Raw genomic sequence first — 13,925 nt, forward strand, 5'->3', positions numbered from 1 at the left:
CCGATGGCAATAAGCAACTGACACATCACCTCCCATGGGAGAAAGGAACTTATGTATTGCATTGTTTTCTGGTGCCTCACCTCCCTTGCTTTTGTCTTTGATTTCTACGCATCCCATTTACTTTGTGCTAAAAGTGACACATCAATAGTTGTCCACGGACTGAACTATTTGAAAACTTTCAAAAGTGATATCTATACTTCTGTAATTAGGATTTTGTCATTTTGGTCTTGTTTTACTAAGATAAACATTGACTATTGTTCTAAACTGGTGTGGTGTCCATTTGTAGTGTTTGCACTGTGTTACTGTGTGTGTTTGTACAAATGGTTTACACATTGCCATGAGATAGGCCTGACTGCTCGTACCAAGCTACAAAGGGGGTGAGCAGGGGTTATCTTGGGTGTGCAATCCCCTTACCCTGACTAGAACGAAGGGTCCCTACTTTGACAGGGTGCAAACCACTTCCAACTAGAGATCCCTATTTCTAACACTTACCTACTCCTGCATCCTCAATCTCCATAATGCTACCACCCTTACCGGCTGCCACTTCCTCCCTTACCCATCCCAGTCCTTCTACCCTCATCTTAGACTAATAACATAATGATCACATCTCGTATACCACCAGATGCTGCCTTTCAGGCACTTAACCCATTTTCTGCCCTTTCTCTAACAACCATACACCTTTGGCACACAAAGATGATTTAACTGACAGATGTGTCACTCCTCCTCCTCAATCGTCAATACAATGTTGCCCAATGGAGTAATAACAAGGTTATCATAGTGGAAACATGCATAAACCAATGCCTTCCCTACTACTTAAATAAGATATAGTTAATTTTGCGATAGAAAGGTATGAAAAAAATATATAGAATAGAGTATCTTGCTGTTTGTCCTGTTGAAAGGTCCTTCTGAGAAAATGTATCGCCGAAGCACAGCTTCTCATCCATTGGCTCCTGGTGCAAAGCTATATTTGTTTTGAAGTCTTTTGCCTTAATCAAAATATTTTACTAGCAGTATATTTACGACTGTGGAGTCGCCGGACATAAATAGATAGGACTGTATCATCTTTTTATGTGAGGAGACTTCGCAATCGTAAAGACACTACTTGTAAAATACTTTTGTGAAGAGCAAACAATTGTAAACTTAAACAAAAGGGTAAGTTTACCTTTGTGAATCAGGCCCTATATTTGTAAGAACATCTAAAGCCTCCTTTCTTTGGATGGTGTTTGGACCTTTATTATGATTTAATTTGGAAGAATTCAGCTTATCGAGACAGAGTGATGTAACGAATTATTGTAACTTGTAAGTCTGATTCACTTAAATTTAGTTTAGATTGCTTAATTAAATAGAGAACAGCCTATTTTTGTATTACTCACCAATGCTTTCTGTCTTAAACTTGTATATTTTCATCTACAGTCACCTTAATACTGTGCAATTAAAATATTGAATACAAACATACGATACATTTTCAAGAAGCAAACAATAAGAAGAAATATAGAATAAAGCAAGCAATTCCTCCTACAGAAATAAGTGTAAACCACTTATTAATATGATACATTTCAGTGAGCAAACCCTGAAGTAAGAAGTTCATTAGCCACTCAGTTGTCCATCTTTGCACTTGATTATGGGAAAATAATACACAAAATAAGTGAAATAATTTCTCTTTCATAAGAGTGGCTCAGAGAACTGATTATATATGTACTCAAGATACATTGTTTTGACAGATAAACGCAGCTGCTTGAATTCACTAGGTTTTGTGGGACTCTTATATTTTGAGGTTCGTAATGGATAGCGAGTAATAAACGACATAGGACAATGAACTTCATTGTCTGAGATTATTTTTAGTTCAAGGGCAAACTAGGGTCCATACAAACAGTAGTATATGGAGGAGTTTAGGGCACTCACTATGTGATAGTAAAATGGGCTAGCTGTAAGCTTAAGACCTTGGAGAAGAAACAACTGAAAGATGATAGAGTTAGCATGTGTTTTTTATATCATTCATTCTTATTCTAGGGGTTTTAGGGGTCGTTGACAGGCCTTCCAATGAACTACAGTCGAAAGCCACATATGAGGGCTTTTAAACTTTGGATTTTCAGCAGGTTCACCCCCAGTGATTCTGACCTTGGTTTGTTGGTTTTAAGACTCTGGGCACTTAACCACTACAATTCAGTGCTAAAGTGCATGTTCTTTCCAACTAAATTGTGTATGGAGTGATTTTTCCATGATTGGCTTCTTTGATTTACTGCTAGGTCCCTAGTAATGTGCACATGTGTGCCCAGGTTCAGTAAATCAAATGCTACTAGTGAGCCTGCAGCACTGATTGTGCCAACCACACCAGTAGCCTTTGAAAGGTGTTCTCAGACCTGCCACTGCAGTGTCTGCACACAGTGTTTAACTGCCATGTCCACCTGGCAAGTGCACCCACTTCCCTTTTCTTACATGTATGGCACCCCTAAGGTACCCCCGTGGGCAGGGTGCAGTGTATATGAAAGGTAGGACATGTACTGGGGTGTGTGACAAGCCTTGATAGTGAAATACTGTGTATTTCAATTTTCACTATTGAAAGGCTGTCTGTCCCGTAGGCTTAACCTGGGAGTAGCCTTGTAACATTTTAAAACCATAAATCTCCATTTTGATAAGATATAGAAATGGAGTTTAGTATGCCTAAACTCAGAATTAAAAAATACATATTTTAGTGTTCTGTGTTGAAAATCCCACTTTTAGAAAGTGGGCAGTTTGTTGCTTAACCCTCCTGGGTGTCTCTACCTTTTGTGTATTCACCAAGTGACAGGAACAGGGATATGCATTCACACTAGACAGACACAAGGGGGGTTACGTCTGTGCCTTGCCTTTCCTGGATGGCTCATAGCCAGGCTAAATAGACCTGGTGCATTTAGAGTAGTATGAGGAGTTGTTGCTCGCAACTGAATGTACTGTGGCTGCCTCTCACAAAGCTGTCTCCACCTCCTGTCGTGAGCCTGGCCTGTGCCAGGCTGTACTGGTTTATGTGAGCCAGAGGAACTTGTTTGTATCAATTTCAATGGAAAATGTGGTATAAATATTGAGGCCCTGACCCCAGAACTGTAGATTACTATTGGACTAAGGAACCTGCCGGGAAGAAGGGCTGGGAGAGCTGTGAGGAGAGACTGCCCCTTTGCTGTGTGCTTTGCTGATTTGGTCTGCAGTTCCTGCATTGGTCTTGGGCAGGGAAAGGACTGGACTGTTCTTTCTGCATTCTAAGTGTCTCCAAGGGGTTGATGTAGAACTTGCCACTTGTTGGAAGTCTCTGGGAAATCAAAGAATTCTTCTGGCTAACGACACTACTGCTGGCTCCATGACCTGAAGGCACCGCAGTGGGCACCGCTGCACTTTGCACCGCGACCCTGGCCTCACTGACAATGATGCCACTTAGCTGCTGCTTGCACCGTGAACTGTCCGCACCTCCTCGCTTCACACCGTTGCCATGGTACCTCCCAGGATACTGTCATGCCATCACCGACACTGCTGCCTGCACCTTGACCTGTGGACATTGCACATGGAGAACACCAAGCATCGTCCTGCTTTGAACTGCAGCCCTGGTCTCACCGACACCAGCATTCCCAGCTGACATCGACGCTGCTGCTTGCACCATGGTTTTGGGGCACCGCTCATAAGTACACAAAGCACCACTCTGTCCCACACTACAACATAGACCCACTGACACCAGCGCCATTGACTCCAGCTCGTCAACCAACGCCACTGACTGCACCGTGACCTGTGGGCCCAGCGCACCACATTGCCCCATCTCACACTGCATCATTGTGTCAACAGACGACGGCGCTATAGTAATGACAACACAGCTGCCTGCACCATGACCTATCAGCACCGCAATGAACACGCCCCATTTTGCACCACAGTCCACAGCCCTTGTTTTACCGATGCTGCTGGACGACCGCCACTGAGGCACTGCCTGCACTTTTACTTGAGGGCATGCACGTCCCTCCACTTCACACCACAGCACCGACACCTGCCGGCACTCCTGACTTCAAACTCAAGGAGTTTGATCTGCAACGCATTTGACTTTAAGGGCCCAATGACTCCGGCACTGATTTCTGGAACAGACCCCTGCAGACGGCACTCCTTCGGAGCTGACCACAAGTTTCGACACCCTACATCTCCAAGGGTACTGTTATACGGGACTCCCAGTCACCGTATCTGACCTGCAATCAGCTGGAACTGTTGAATGTATTTGTTCATGACGCCATGCTAGCCCTGGGCGGATATATCAACTTCAAGGAACTACACATAAAGTCTATTTTTGCTTTATTGGTATTGTGGAGAACTGTTCGATAGATTTTGATCTTTTGGTCTTTTTTTACACATATAAATATTGGATATTTTTTTTAAATGAATGTGGTGTCATTTTGTACTGTTTTCACTGTATTACTGTTTTTTATATGCAAATGCTTGCAAACTGCCTCTGAAATAAGCCTGACTGCTCATGCCAAGCTACCAAGGGGGTGAGCAGGGATTAATTTAGATGTGTAATTCCCTTATCCTGACTACAGTGGTAGATTCTGGCTGGCTTTGGTGCATACCCTGGCCAACCAGAAAACCCATTTCTAACAAGGGCCAACAGCGAGGGAAAACAACGTTAGTGAACAGTATAATACAGGCAGAGGGCTATTATGATAAAGGGACTATGATCTTGCTTATGGTAGAATATTCTAAATTAAAAAAGGAGAAATAAAGGAAAACTCTTGGAATATGCAAAAATCTTATCCAAAAAGTTACGTTTTCTGTATTGGAAGAGAACAGGATGGATCCATCAGAGAACACTGCCAACAAAATGTTGACTGCTTGAAAAATTCTGGCCCAACCATTAGCGTAGCAAGGGTGTCATGTACCCAATTCAGCAAGAAAAATGGGCACTTGATTGCTAGTTGGGGAATAAAATACAGCAATACTAAGGGTTCACTGACTCCCAGTGCCACTGTATCTGCTGCGATGATAGCTACTCCTCTAGGGTCAACAGGCGTGATTGTTGTGCAGTGCCTGTGACTGGTGCACAGGAAAAAGGGACGGGAGGGAACCTTATCAGCATATGTCTAAGGGGGTGATGGAGGAAGGTATAGGGTAGTAAAAACCTTGTCCAGAAAGAAAACATTTACTGGGAGTTAAAAGGTTTGAGATCCTAGATAGATCACTCAACCTGTATTGGGTGTTAGCATGGCGTGCTTTGGAGGACGAGCTAGCCACACGTTCAAAATGTGATGGTGGTGAGAAGAGGGCTTGGTGCTGAGTAAGACATTTAGCCAAAAGGGTATTGGTTTAAATGTTGCAGGGAACATTCAGAAAGTGAGAGACATTTTACTGACAGTCCTTATAGGGAAAAATAGAATTTGTGGGCAGTAATCTTACAGAGACCTTTATCTGGTGGTTTGTCAAGTGGCCCGCCAGAGCAAAACACCAAATATAGAAGGTGCACCACCGGAAAAAGTTCGGTTCGGCTTCCTCATATAACCATTAACAACACAGGCTTTTAAGAGGTTACAATCACAGCTTCAAATATGTATGCATAGCCTATTTCACTTATCACTCTAAAGTTATGACTATATTTAAATACTCAAAGAACATCTGTTTTTGAAAGACGTAATGAATGATTGCCGTGGAGACATGACTTGTACATATACATTTCACTTTTCAATCAAGTTATAATACACAAGAGATTGCGATAGAGTTCATAATGTTGTTTTAATTACATTATAATTGGAAAAATCGTATATATCAATCCCCGGAGCACAGTTGTTGACATTTCTTGTGTTTTGAATCTGCAGGTTGGGGACTGCAAACCTTCTACAAGCTTCAATTAGTGAAAGAAGCAACGGTAAGGCAAATATTCTGTTGCTCATATTTTTGACGTTTTAATAAATAGACATAGCTTGACTGCTTCGCAATTTTGCTGTCCTGATTTGTTGTTTTCCAGCTTGATTACTTTTACCAATCCACTGCCAATTCATACAGCCAGGTTGCTCTGCCAACTCATTTTTTTCCGAGAGTAATGTAACTCTGTGAGTGCACATCAGCCATGTAGAGTCAAAGCGCCAGGATACACTCTGGGTGACAGTGTTTACGCTATAGAAGTATGCAATACATACATACATACAGTGTTTAATTTGTAAAAAGAAAGTAGAGCAAGGTCTTTGTCAGGAGGCCACTACAGCTTGCACCACTCTTTGCTCCCCCTAGCGCTGCCAATGACAGTACTATCACTACTAGTCATCACACTCATACAAGTTTGACAAATCAGACTTTAAATATACATTAAAATGACTGATCCATGCCACTCAGGCTATTCTTATAGCCTTAGGTGGCAGGTATTAGTGATTTTAATACAAATGTAATTATTAAACAACAGCTGCTGTGCTTCTCAAAAATTAAGACAACAGCAACACCATGTGGCAGGCTGTCATAAGAGCCAATGTCGACAATAAAGTGCTGGTAATGAGCACCGGAAACCACCGGCTTGAAATAAGCACTGGCTGAAGCTATCTCTTCTGAAGCATACTACTGTCATGAACACTATGACAGGTCCCATTTTAATTTCTATTTGTATTGTTTGCTGTCTTGAAAACGTTTTATCTCTTTCTGTTAGAGAGTGTGAAGTTTTTGACATGCACAGATGTTTAAGAATCATGTCTGCCTCCTAACTAGGCTCACATATATTTGCTGTTGATATTATGGTTGACGGCATGTTAAAATGGAGGCTTACCGTGAAGGCTAAAATGTCATGTGAATTGAAATAACACAGGGGCATATTACCAAGGGCAAGTATCGCAATTTTTCTAAGCGAATTGTGCCGAGAAAGTGGCGATACTGCTAGAGCCCTATTAACAAGGGCATTTTAAAGCCTGCCCCAAGCCCACTTTGCATGTCAGCGATAAACATCACTAATGACATGCAAAGTGGGCGTTCCCACTTCCAACCACATGTAAAATATGGTTGGAGGTGGGAACACCCTATTACCAAGGAAGGCGATGGGAGGAAAAGACCTGCGATAAACTCATTTATCGCAGGTCTCCCAACATCTGCTCTGACCAGGCGTTAGGCATTGATAACATGGGGGTGTGGATCATAAAGCTGAATCCACCCCCGCATATTATCAAGGCCTACATTAGCGCGTGAAAACAATGTTTGTTTTCATGCGCTAATGTGCTATATCGCCGACTATCTATTTGCCTGCCTGATGCGCATTGATAATTGCACACTAAAAAGGCGATGAAATCCAGCGATAGCCGGCGATACGGGAAAGTGCGTTGTGCGTTTTCCAACGCACTCCTCGGTAATATGCCCCACAGTCCTCTCCATACTTATTTTGGATTTTTGGGACATTAGTGTACAAATACGAGATAAAAATTGGCAATCAGTTGTAAAAGCCTCTGTATTTGGCCATAGTTTGGAAAGGTCACACTGTTTTTAGTTGGAATCCAGCCCCAGTCAGTGGTTGCCCTGGGGGTTCGAGAACGGCACTTAGATATGGCCCTCAGCATTGTTCGCATTCCTGGACAAGTACTTTGAGAGAGAAAAGTTTAACAGTTATTTCTCACTAAGAAAGGCATGCTGTGCGATCCATCTTAAGAAACTTGATTAATTGACTTATTTTCTCCTTCTGTTAAATTGTATCGTAGCGTTTAGAAGTAGCAAGTGGTTATTAGGATGCTAGGAACGCACTAAACATGTCAGAACACTTCATATTATATTTGCTGCCTATGTAATGCATCGCCGCATTTATTTTCCAATTTTTTTGTGGTTTCCGTTCATATTTTATGCACTAGACTTATTTTTGGGCAATAAACATTTTAACGATTTATACTGTGATTTTTAGCGCTATTTAGAGTGTGTTATTCATTAACAAAAGAGGGTTTGGAGTTCCGCTGTGACCATGAGCACATCCTGAGGAACTACTCATGACGAGAAAACACTACCAACACAGGATATCACAATGTTACAAGCTTCAAATGTCTTAGAGTTTGCTTGAATTCACCAAGACTATGCTACCTGACTGCTAGACATGTCTTTGATTGCCAAAGGCACCTGCCATTTCTTGCATTGTTAAGTTAATATTTCATAATTATCTGAGAAATTCGAAGTGGCGATCCCAATTCTGCAATCCTCGCATGCACTTAAAAGAGAGAACCTGGTGTTTGTGTTCCTGATCAGTTGTATGTAACAATGCTCTTGTTTTAGTCAAATGGTAATTATAACAATATTAATAACAATACTAATAACTAGTTATGGATAATGTTAGTATTATATTAGCAATAACAATGAGGTTTAGTAATAATAGCTCATGTAATGGTGCTCAGTTTATTAACTTTGAACGAGAGAAAGTCATTGCCCGCCTTAATTGTGTTAACATTTATGATACATAGCCTTTCCTGCACAATAACTTAGAAAAAAAAACTTTTATAGCAGGTTATCAGCATGTAGTACCTTAGAAGATCAAGGTGTTATATTTTTGTCAAAGCTAAACATAAAGTAACTAGAAACTATATAAATTAGCAGTCTACAATCCTACCAATTCAAAATGAGCCAGTACAACTAGTTGCTCAGAAATACAGCCATGGACATAATATACGAAGGTTTGCTAGCGAGTATCCTGCTTGGTGATCCAAATAAAAGAGCAATACATTCCAACACCATGCCTATTCTGTCAAAATTAGGATATTTATTTTTCTACCCTAACTGTTTGGAAATTTTTGCAAACATTTGTTTTAAAAATAAATATTATGGGGCCGATTTATGAAGGCCTTGCGCCGCCGGTGCGTCACTTTTTCCCATGCCTTCATAAATCTGCCCCTATGTTTTGGGACCAGATGGCTAAGCTAAAAGAGTGCTTGCCACAGACTCATGTAATACATACCTTGAGTTGCCAACGTTTTGGCATATATGTCGCAGGAAATTCCATAGCTGATGAGCTGCAAAGGCAACAGTGCAAACTGCTGCAGTCACTACAATAACTCATTCAAGTATGAGAATAGACGGAGACATCATGATGGTTGTCAATGCTGCATTCGATGACACCCACTTGCCGAAAGGCTTTACACTCGAGTACTTTTACACGTTAGATGCACAAAGTATACCGTTTGCTCACTTTCCTGGAGTGGGTGATAGAGTAATACTATATTCAGGCCACAGGTTAGGTTTAATTCTAGCTACACATGAGGGTCTTGCATCTGCACATACAGGGGTGGCTGCTACAATTTTATTATTGCAGCAATGCCATTGGTGGCCAGGTCTCCAGGAGCAGGCCAGCAGATGAAGGGTTCCACCAAGGCATATCTACACAGGCACCTCTACTCATTTCAAACAAGCGCCAGGCTTGTGTTTACCTGGACCATTGTGGCACTTTGTCATCAAATGGAGCTTACAAGTGCATCTTGATTGCAATGAATTCCTGCTCTCGATTTCTATGGGTATGGTGGTCGGCTGATGCCCAAACTGTTATAAAGGATCTGTGAGTTTTCATCAGAACATATGCAGTTGGCACCCTCCTTTCCAACCAAAGTCTGGCTTTCAATCCCAGGGCTTACAGAGATGTCATGGGAAGTTTGGGTGTGGCCCTGCGTTATACCTCCATGGGGGTCTCTACTTGGCAGTGGCATGCACCCTGTCCAAGTAGGAACCCTTCCTTTTAGTCAGGATAAGGGAGGTGCTCACCTCCTTGGTAGCTTGGCACAAGTAGTCAGGCCTATCTCAGAGCCAATGTGTAAAGCATTTGTGCATAAAACACAAATTTGCACAGTGAAAACACTACAAATGGACACCACACCAGTTTAGAAAAATAATCAATCTTTATCTAAACCAAACAAGACCAAAATTACAAAAATCCAACATACAGAAGAGGAAATATCATTTTTTAAAGGTTTAAGCAATTCTGTCCATAGAACTCAATGAATGCATTGACTTTAGCACAAAGTAGCTTTAATGCATAAAAATCTGAGGTGAAAAACAACCACAGAGGAGGGAAATGTAAGAAAACTGCATTGATTCTTGAGTCCCAGGGGAATGGAGGCATCAGTTCTGCTGCACGCAGGAGAATTGTTGGCCGATTCCTTACTGCGAGGAGAATTGATGCTTGGAATTCCAAAATTGGTTCCTTTCTGCTGAGCAATGCGCTGGAAACCGCATGGGCATGGGTGCAATGCGTGGAACATCCAAGCGTGTTGATGTGGCAGCAAAACAGACACAGCGTTGAATTTTACAGCCTCAGGCAGGTGATGCGTCGAGCCAAAGCTGGGCCGGCATCGGAGTAGGATCAGAGGGCTTCGATGTCGAAGACTCTGTGCTCTGGACTCGTGTGGTGGTGGTTCTTCCAGTTGCGGACAGGTGCTGCATTTTTTCTTCAGTTGCACTGCGACAATGCATTGGTTTTTCAAGCACACAGCAAGCTTGCTGTGAGGAAAATGGCACTGGGGGACAATGCATGGAGTTTCCGTTTTTCAAGCAGCAATACCACCTCCAAGGACCCAGAACTGGAATTGGCACAACTTTGCATGTCAGAACTACCAGCCTAGGCGTAAAGGGGACCTGCAGATGAAGTCTTTGAAGGCCCTGAGACGTCCAAAATTGAGGCAAGCAGACACAAGCCCTTGGAGCACTTTGGAAAGCAGTATCCCATAAAGCAAAGAACAGTTCTTTCACTGCTCACAGACAGAGGCAGCAACTGCAGGCCCGCCCTGCAAACCCACACAGCAAAGGGGCAATACTCCTCCTGACAGCTAATCAGCTTTTTTTCTTGGCAGAATCCTCAGTCCAGATGTGTTCTAGAAATGTGGGGCTACAGGTCCAATACTTATACCCCTTTGCACCTTTGATGTGGGCATACTTCAAAGAATAGCCTTTGGCTCCAGACACACAACAGGGGGACAGCATTGTGAGAGGGCATGCGTAACCCTATTCAGATGGCAGTGACCAGAACTCCTCCCACCATTCTAGCTCAGTAAGGCCCATCAGGATATGCAGGGCACTCATCACCTCCCTTTGTTTGACTGTCTAGAGTGAGTGATCAAACAGCCCAACTGTCAGTCTAAACTGGACATGAATTCCACAGGCAGGCAGATGCACTGTATGGTAAAGCAAGAAAATGTCTACTTTCTAAAAGGGGCATTTTCAAACAGACAATTTAAAAACCTTTACAGAAAGATGTGTTTTTAAATCCTGAGTTTAGGGAGCCCAATCTCTACTATCACTATCTCTTCCCAATTGAATGTAAGATGTTACAAAGCAGCTCCAGTGATAACCCATGGGAGAGGTAGTCCTTGCAATAATGAAAATGTAATTGCCAGTATTTATTTATTTATTTATTTATTTAGTTTGTATAGCGCAAGCAGCTACCCAACAAAGGGTTTCCCGGCGCTGTGATTCAGTAGTAGCTGACCGGACGACTGACTTAGATGTTGAATAGCCAGGTTTTCAAGGCCTTTCTGAATTTCATGTAGTTCACCTCAGAGCGCAAAGCTTGTGGCATAGCATTCCACAGTGAGGGGCCAAGGTAGGCGAAAGATTTGCCGCCCATGCGTGAGAGTTTTATTTTAGGAACAACAAACTTATTGGCTGTTGCAGATCTAAGAGTCCTAGATGGATGGTAGCAATGTACCAGATTTTGTAGATACTTGGGGGCTTTATTTGTAGAGATCTTATGCATGAAGCATAGGGACTTAAATTTAATTCTATTTTCTATTTTTAGCCAGTGCAGTTCACGTATAAGTTTGGTGGTAGATGAAAAGATAGGAATTTTTCCTAACAGTCTCGCAGCTGCGTTCTGCACAGTTTGCAATCTGCGGACTGTGGCTTTATTTGCCCCCAAATATAACACATTAGCGTAATCTAACCTTGATGTTATTAAGGCATTGATGACCTTTTTTTTGTGTGTTCTGGTAGCATCCAACAAATTTTCTTTAGCCACTTTAAGATGGCAAAGCAAGTGGCCGATGTTTTAACTGCTTGCTGGTGCATACTCAGCGTGTCATTGACAATAAAGCCTAGATTACGGGCCTGTGTAGTAGGAGTTGGGGGAGTACCCATTACAGATGGCCAGTGTTGGGGTCCCCAACGTTCTTTATTTTTCCCCAAAACAATTAATTTGTTTTTTTCACCGTTTAATTTCAGGAAGTTTTTTTGCATCCACCCCGCAATTTTCACGAGTCCTAGATTTAATGCGGAGGGGTTGTCACTTCCTGATGATGAAAGGGAAAAAAGAAGCTGAGAATCATCAGCATAGGAAAACATCATCAAACCGGTCTCCTCAACTATTTTTGCAAGCGGACTCATATACAAATTAAAAAGTAGCGGACTTAAAATTGAGCCTTGTGGAACTCCGTGTTTAAAAGTAAGGATTTCAGAACATGCGGATTGGGAAAAAACTTGAAACGTTCTATTCTCAAGTAAAGATTTGATCCAGTTTAAGGTAGCACCACAGATGCCAAATGAGTGGAGAGTCCTTATTAGTACCGCATGTGACACAGTGTCAAATGCGGCACTAAGGTCAAGAAGCACGAGTGCCACCGTTTCACCTTTATCTATCATAGCACGGATATTCTCTGTCACACCTAACAGGGTGGTCTCAGTTGAGAAACCAGCCCGGAAGCCTGACTGATGGGCAGGCAGCAGGTCGTGTGTGGTTATAAAATCTGTGAGACAACGATGGACATGTTTCTCCAGAATTTTTGCAAAAATAGGGAGAAGGGAGATTGGCCGGAAATTAGAAGGCACATTTGGATCTGCATCAGCTTTTTTTAGTAATGGGTGAATCATTGCGTGTTTCCAGTCCTCTGGCACATGTTCTTCCTGCAAGGATATGTTTAAGAGATCAGTAATAATGGACATGGCTTTCCTACTGAGTAATTTTAAAATAGAACATGGTAAAGGGTCTCTTGGTGAACCAGATTTAATTGTATTTATTAGATCGATGACAGTATCAACATTATGCATGGGCCAATTGTTTAATAGGAAGGTATGAGTATCACAGACATTGGCATCTAGAGTGTCATCTTGAATACTTGGTCTATTAGAAAGAGAATTTCGAGTATCTATGAGAACTTTGTTTTGTTTATTCTGGTCTTGTTCGATGCTCTGGTAAATTTTGTCTACTTTATTTACAAAAAAGGTAGCTAGTTGATCACATTGTGTTTTATTAAGGTCAGGTGGGGTTTGCGAGGTATTAGAGCCAGCCAGCTCTTTAACTATTTTGAAGAGAGTCTTGGATTGATTTAAGGCTGCAGTGATTTTAATGCAGACAAATTCGGCTTTGGCTTTACTACACATTTTTTGGTAATGTGTTAATTGTATTTTATATTCTTTTTTAGCTTCTATAGAATAGAACTTTCTCCACTGACGCTCAGCATTTTTGCATTTAGTCTTTTCTAGCTTTAAAGAGTCATTGAACCAGGGGGCAGGTAGACGCTGATTTTTTCCCTTTCCCTTTTTGCCCACTATCAGGACATGTAAAAGATAAAAAAGCATATCATGCCTTTCACATACACTGCACCCTGCCTATGGGGCTACCTTGTGCCAACCTTAGGTGTGCCTTACATGCAATAAAAGGAAAGGTTTGGGCCTGGCAAGTGGGTGCACTTGTCAGGTGGCCACGGCAATTCAAACCTGCACTTGCAGAAACTCCAGTGGCTGGCTTGAGACATGTTTGCAGGGCAACTCTTGTGGGTGGCACAATCAGTGCTGCGGCCTGCTAGTAGTATTTTATTTAGAGGCACTCGGCACACACAGTGCACTTTAGTAGGGACCTGCCAGGAAATCAAGTATGCCAATCATGAATAACCAATCACAATTTACACAGGGAGCCCTTGAATTTTAGCACTGATCAGTAGAGTTAAAGTGACTAAGGTTAGAAAACAAGCAAAACCAAAGTCTAGCATACAGTAAAAAAGACA

Source organism: Lissotriton helveticus, chromosome 2_2, assembly GCF_964261635.1.
Source record: "Lissotriton helveticus chromosome 2_2, aLisHel1.1, whole genome shotgun sequence".
Lineage (NCBI taxonomy): Eukaryota > Metazoa > Chordata > Amphibia > Caudata > Salamandridae > Lissotriton > Lissotriton helveticus.